This window comes from Myotis brandtii, unplaced genomic scaffold, assembly GCF_000412655.1.
Source record: "Myotis brandtii unplaced genomic scaffold, ASM41265v1 scaffold4, whole genome shotgun sequence".
Classification (NCBI taxonomy): domain Eukaryota; kingdom Metazoa; phylum Chordata; class Mammalia; order Chiroptera; family Vespertilionidae; genus Myotis; species Myotis brandtii.
Genome location: NW_005365371.1, coordinates 303,515 through 310,528, shown reverse-complemented (window position 1 = coordinate 310,528; position 7,014 = coordinate 303,515). Strand labels below are relative to the sequence as shown.

The window sequence follows — 7,014 nt, the reverse complement described above, 5'->3', positions numbered from 1 at the left end:
CACCAGGCAGGACGGAGATGTTTTTTTGCTAACCTGCTCGCAACAGCCTGATCTTACAGAGAAGTGTTTTCTCTCGAAAGCAGTAGCAGCAGTCCTGGTCCCCTGCACTGAGAAACACTGGTGGGGACTCCAGTCCTCATCAGCCCAAGGAAGTCCCAGCCCCTTTCAGGGACCTGGGAGCTGAGCGTGTCTGCAGGCCCGGGTCTGCTCCCTGGCGGGGCTGGGGTCCTGCGCTGGCACTGGGGTGAGGAGTGGGAAAGCCCGCAGCTCCCCAGGCTCTGAGGGACTGCCCGGCTGACTGTGCCGGCTTCCCCAGGATGCATCTCCTGCCGGCTGCCTCTGATCTCCCCACCCCGGGGCGGAGCTGCTAGGGGTGAGTACTGGACAGACGTCCCTTTCCGTGCGCTGGCCGTGCCCACGAGAGTCACAGCGGACTAGGGCTGCAGCTTGCTTTTCAGAGACGAGGCACTTATTTCCCTCACCTCCTGCCAGGTGGGTGGGGTGGGACCTGGGGGAAGGAAGTGCGGCGCCAAGGAACCAGACAGGGGCGAGGGGACCCTGGAAGGAGAGGCTTCTCTCGCTGCTTTCCTGCCCTGGTTGACAAAGATGTGCCTGAGGGTGTGTGGAGGGATGGCACCCGAAATGCCCACCACTCACAGGTGGTTCAGGGTTTGGGGCTAACTTGCACTCTTACTGCCAAAACCCAGCTGAGTGAAGGGCTGGGGACAGGGTGATGTTGCCCCTTGCTTCCCCTGCTGTGTGACACATTGCCTCCTCTGCCCTGACATCACCATCCCGGGGCGACTGACAAGGCCCCTTGGGTTCTTCTACTTGCTCACTTGGACAGGCGGCTGCTGGCACGGCCAGGAAAGGGCATTGGGACAGTGGCAGGGCCCCCCTGGAATGTGCAGAATGAGACATGATGAGGCTGGGAGATGCAGCACTCAGGACCCAGGGACCCTCAGCCCTTGCCCGCCCATCTAAACCGCAGTCCTCCGTCATGTTTTCAACCTGGGCTGCCCCTGGGAATAGGCGGCCACTACCTGCCGAGTGAAGCTGTGCCTCCTGTTCTCCTGCAGGGGCCCCTCACCCTCCTTGGACCCCACGGGAATGCCCGTCTTCCCAGCATTCCAATGTGTCTGAGATCGGGTTTTCTGCTCTCTTGTAACCGTAGTCTTTACTTGTGGTTCCATAAGTTTCATATAAAGAGTATGGTTGGATGTGATGACTTCTGACATCCCCTTGGGGAATATCTCCAACTTCCCAGAGGTTTCTGAGGGGGCAGCTCTGCACCCTATGCTTCCAAAATATCCTGATCCTTTGGGGCCTGTCTGAAACCCAAGGCAGGGATGGAGGACCGGGATGCTGACTCATTTGACAATTCTGAGCTGGGATTGCAAAATCATGGTGAGAGTGAGGGGCACCAGTGTTTAGGGCAGGACTTTTTAAAAGTGGTGCCGCTCTCACTTGGGGGTGAATAACTCTCAGTGGGGGGACTGTCCTGTGCTTTGTAGGATGTTTAGGAGCATCCCTGGCCTCTACTCGCCAGTAGCACCCTCATTTGTGACAATCAAAAATGTCGCCAAGTATAGGATTGTCTAACCACTTTGTTGTACACCTGAGACCAATACAAAATAATATTGAAAGTAACTGTAATTGAAAAATAAAAATTAGTCTCCAGACATTACCACATGTTCCCCCAAGGACAACATTACCCCAGTTGAGAATGCTGGTCCCTGTTAATTCTGCCGCTATTGCTGCTACGTTCTCTTCTTTGAGCCTCAGTGGCGTTGGCCTCGTGGGGCAGGGTCTCAGCATGGCCAGGGGCAGCGTAGCCCTCTGTGCATGGGAGTGTGGACACCTGGGGCTCTGGGATCCTGCGATCTCACTCATGTTGCTACCCAGTTTAGGCTGAGTCCCTTCTTGTCCTCTCAGCCTCCGCCAACTTCCAGGTCTTTCCAGTGGAAACGTGGTGGTGAGGCTCAGGGGGGCCAGGTTGGGCCTCCATCCATGGGGGATGAGGTCTGGGGAGGAATCCCACTGCAGGGACCACCATTCTCTCACGACATTTGCCTAAAAGCCAAAAGTGGAGAAAGGGAGAGAAATCTGTCTGGGCAGCCTTGGGGCAGTGTGCAGCTCTGTGGTTTGTGGTAATGTTCTGTGGTTTGCAGGGGTCCCATCTACCATGTGTCTATTCTGTTCTGGGCTGCCTGGCCATGTAGGGGCACAGGGCCCGTGGGCAGGGCCAGGGTGGGCGTAACTTCCAGCACTGACATGGGACTCAGCCAGCGTGGAATAGGGACAGAGAAGTGGGCCAGTTCAAGGTTCTGTTGCAGGGAGCAGCCATGTGCAGCTTCTCACGAAGGACTCTCTCCCCACCATCTGAGCCTGCTCAATAGCAGACAGTGACCCAAACTCACAGCCCTCTCTGGCCCCCCAGGGGCCTCTGTGTGGCCACTGGAAAACAGGGGGCTGTGCACCTGGGAGTGGATGGGTGAGCATGTAAAACTTCTGATAGGTTCAGGAGTTCCCAGCCCAGTCCCCCAGTGACAGACTCCGGGTGTTGAGTCTGTCAGAACATGTGCTGGCCAGAAAGATTTCTCCTGAGTGGAGCAAGGAGAGCGATGTGAAGAGGCCATCTTGGAAAAGGGGACTCCTGCCCATATGTTACGTGCCAGTTAGTGACAGGAGCCCCGCTGGCCATCCCCACACAGGGAGATGTGCTCTGGCTTCAGCAGATGCGAGACCTCTCGAGGAATTATAAAAAAGGCAGCGCCGCTTCCTCCGGAGCAGGAGGGTTGCATTCATTTCCTTATTCAACTTTTATTGAGATTATACCCGCTCTGTGCTAGACGACGCTGCCTCTGGCTTTGAGCAGCGGTCCGGGGGCCGACAGAGGCTGATGGCGACGTGGTGGCCCGCACAGCCCTGGGAGCCCCGCCGAGGTCCAGACTAATTGGTTTTCTGGCCATTCTCCCAGCAAAGCTTTCCAGGCCCCACCTCAGTAAGGCTTGGGGGAGATAACGGAGATCTGGGGTCAAGTCACAGCTGGAAGCAGCAGGGCTGCTCCCCAACTGCCAAGTCCTGGAGGAGCTTGTTAATCTCCGCCCCCCAAGGCTGGCAGGAGGCTCCCCGGTGCCCCTCCATTCTCACTCTGGGTTAATTGCTTTCCACAATCTGTTCCTTCTCTCCCTCCCTCTCTCTGCTCTTCCCGCTGCTGCCTGCCTGTGCGGCTTTGGGACTGATCCCTTCCTCCCCCCCCCCCCCCCCTCCCGCCCATTCGGACCCTCCAGCAGGATGTAGGTGGCGGTGTTGCTGTGGACCCGGCCTGAACACACGGGGATAGAAAGCGTGTGCTTTTCCTCGCTTTCGGACTCACCTCCACATTCTCCTTTCCCAGCGGAGGGCTCAGGGGCTCCTAATTAGTACCTGGCTCCCGCCATTGAAGTCCCGTGCCTGTTCCTCACATATAAAATGAGGGGGTGTTCTGGAACCGGGGTCCTCACGGTATGGACCTCGATCAGCCACATCAGCGTGGCCTGAGAACTTGTTAGACATGCAGGTTTTCGGGGATGCACCCCCTTCCCCCACCACACACACAGAATCAGAAACTCCAGGGTTGGGACCTAGCCACCCATGTTTAGCGTGTTCTCTGGCTGATGCTGAGGACTGCAGCCCAAAACACCTTGGGGGCCCCCTTCCAGCTGCAGCTGTGTGGATGGTCTCATTATTGCCCCCCACAAAAGCTTCTCATTTACATCCTGGCATTTTCCAGAAGGGACTTGAGGTGGATTCCGTGTCATTCCCTTTAGGGAGGAGCCTGCAGAGCGGGCGGCAGTCTGGTGAACACAGGGCATCTGCGGTGCACACCATGGGCCTGGGACCCGCCTGGCCTCCAAGACGCACCCGCCCCACACGCTCCCTGTAGCAGGGGAGGCAGCAGCACACACTGGCCTGCCCTTTCCGAGCCTCAGTGGGAGCTCTGCCCGGTGACTTGCCCACCGCCTCTCCCCCGAAGAGCGGGTGCCCTAACATCTCTCCCCCGCTGCTGGCATCTAGCCCAACGCCGAGTTAATTCAAGCAATACTAATGACCGGCTTGCCCGTGCGAAGACCTCTTGCAGACCCCTAAATCCTGTTCGCTGGGGTGCTGATAACAGGCTCAGAATCCGTCTGGCCACCTGCAGTCATTCACAAAACAGGATGAGAAAGGCCCAGCGCTGGGTGGGACTCGGTGATGACACCAGAAGAAAGAGAACTTTGTCCCTGTTCTCCCTGCACTCCAGTGTGAACCTGCTCTTCAGGAGGGAACAGCGCCATGGTCTTTGGCCTTTAATAGGGGTCCTCCCTCCTGCTCTTTCTCCCCTTCATGCCCTTCCCCTCGCCTAAACCCTCTCTCCTTCTTCAGTGCAGACCAGCGCAGGTTTCCTGGAGGTCCTCAACCCACCCCGCCCCCGCCTCCAGGTCGGGCCCAGCATCCCGCTTTCCACTGGTTCAGTGAGCCGCCTGGCCTCAGCGGAGACCTTTCCTGGCCTTTCTCTGGTCTCCAAGGAGCGTGCAAGAAATGCAGCCGGAGAAAACAGCCTCCCTTCCCTTCCCCCACGGCTCTGTTCTCCGCCCCCCAACTCCCCAAGGCTTCCCCAAGCCTGCAGCTCCCGCCCCACCCCCACTTGCTCCCTGCCCTCCCACACTCATGTTTTATGCAGGAACATCCCCATTCTCATGGAAAGTGCAGCAAAGTTTGGGAAAGAATGTTAAATCTCTTGTGAAGAGGGGTGGAGCGAATGCAAGGTTATGGGGTTAACCTCAGCTGAGAGTTTTGTCCTGGCTGAGTGGAAACCCCGTGTGTGTGTGTGTGTGTGTGTGTGTGTGTGTGTGTGTGTGTGTTGTCCTTGTTTCCCTTCTACCCACCATTTGCACTGCAGGGGGAAGGGGAGGGCCAACACCATACACGGACACACAATGGACCCACACCAACACACAAAGGGATCCACATATGCACACATGTGCCTGGAGCCTGCCTCAACCCCGGTGCCCATCCTGCCTCCCTCTGACTTCTGGGGAGCAGCAGGAGTGTCTTATAGGATTTAAACATTCTCAGAAATTTGGAAGGCAGGGGAATGAGAATGATTTCATAAATACTAGAAAGATAGTGAACGTATGTATAAAACTTTCTTTATTGGTTTTCATAAGCTCTGATGTCCCTTTGTTTTGGAACCTCTAAATGATTGCCTATAGTTGATTTTTTTTTTTAAATTAGCTTATTGGGTATTTCAAATTGTATGTTACAGTTTATTCTGCTAATAATTCCAAGTTTCCTGTTATAGAAGTGCCTGCCCTTTCAAAAGTCTGTCGTCTCTTCTGACAGTTAAGTAGGCAAAACCTTGAACAGAAGAATCTGCCTACAATATACTTAGAGTAAGACAAAGGACAGTATTATGTTTTCTGGACCTGGTGCTGGCGAGGAACAGAAAAGCGCTTATTTTCAGAAGAGGAATTGTGGGAAGAGAGGAGAGGGGAACCTTTAAATCCCATTGAGCACAACTGGCTCCTTAGAACTTGATCTAATCAGCCTCATTCTCTGTGCCTTCACCTGGAGTCATTTTTGATTCTTCTAGCACTTCATTTTTATCATCTTCCCAGAGTCCTGAAAACAAGCCCTGAAGATTTGCCTAGATTGAGAGGAGTCTCTCTCCTTTTTTCACGTGCTCTTTTACCTTTTGATTTACACCATGTTTTTCTAAATGTCTCCATTCCTTTCATATGCAGTAGGAGACTCAGGGGCAGGTTGGAGACTATAGTAGTGTGGCCACCGTGTTGGGGGATTTGCTTTCTCTAGACCCCAGTCCCCACAGATGCCCACTGTCTGTAGTATCGAGCAGCTGGGGCATGTTCTGTGTTGGTTTTAGTGGATCTATTAAATGCTGTGGCCATTCCCCTCTCCCCTCTCTGCAGATCTGCCTTGGGTCCTAGATCCAGTGCTTCTGCAGCAACGTGAGTTGCTGAGGACAAAGTTTTCCACATACTTGATGTTAAAGAAATTTATTTTACTTCCCTCTGTACTTATAAGTGGAATGTACTTGGATTCCCAGGAACAATTGATTTTTCTGTAGGTCATTTAAAAAGGAATGTCAAACAGGTGCATCATTATATGCTGACGGAAGGATTGATGCAGCTTGTTCAACATAAAATCCTACTGCATAATTTTTAGAAACAGTCTGGGAATGTAAAAACACTCCATTCTAAACACTTCGCTCATTCTAAAACATTGCAGAATACAGAAATATATTTGAGATATTTCATTTCAAGGAAGTCTTGGGACCAAACAGAGAGGGAAAGGATTTTTTTCCCTAATGTGCTTTATTTTCTGGGCCTTCACATTTTCAGTCTTGTCCCTGGGGGATCTCCTGTATTGAATACATTTAGAATTAAAATCCATCCTCCTCTTTCTTCCTCTGTGGCTTCCTTTGCCATTATTGTTAAAGAAAAACATTTATGATGTGCCCAGAATTCCACCATGACTCTTGGTTGGAGCAGGAGAGCCCAGAGAGAGAACAAGAAAGACATGGGCCCAAACCGGAGAACACCGGTGGACATAAAGAGACATGGACAGATTGGCAGCTCCCAACTGACAAGGGACAAAGAAAGAAGACTTTAGTGGAAAACCCAGACACACACCTAACCATGAGTCCATCCCCTGGCCATCATGAGAGTGGTTAGGGCATCTTCATTAGCTGTGGGGGTGGGAGGTCGGGCAGGCAGACCTGAGGGGAGGGCCCCTTCTGGGCATTTGAACCCACAAGTGATGCTTCCAGTCTGGGAAACGGCCTTTTGTGAATGAGCCTGTGTGGGTACAAGGGTTCCAGTGTGTGTTTCCAGGCCCTCCCACACCAACATGCAATTCTTGGAGGCCAGCAGGGTATCCAAGAATTCAACTCAGTTCCGATGCTATCTACCCAGAGATGCCATCAGGTTCCACAGGTTGAGGGTTCCATTTTACAAGACTGCTCACCCT

At 53.5% G+C, this 7,014-nt stretch overlaps 1 protein-coding gene across 1 annotated transcript in view; it reads left to right on the top strand.

Annotated features, from left to right (window-relative positions):
- The first annotated feature begins 352 nt into the window (after nucleotides 1–352).
- The window catches only part of SEMA5B (sema domain, seven thrombospondin repeats (type 1 and type 1-like), transmembrane domain (TM) and short cytoplasmic domain, (semaphorin) 5B), an 81,825-nt gene continuing 75,163 nt past the window's right edge, over nucleotides 353–7,014 (top strand). Inside the window, exon 1 of the mRNA XM_014545229.1 lies at nucleotides 353–373. The gene's annotated coding sequence lies outside the window, so the exon portion shown is untranslated. The remainder of the gene's footprint in view (nucleotides 374–7,014) is intronic.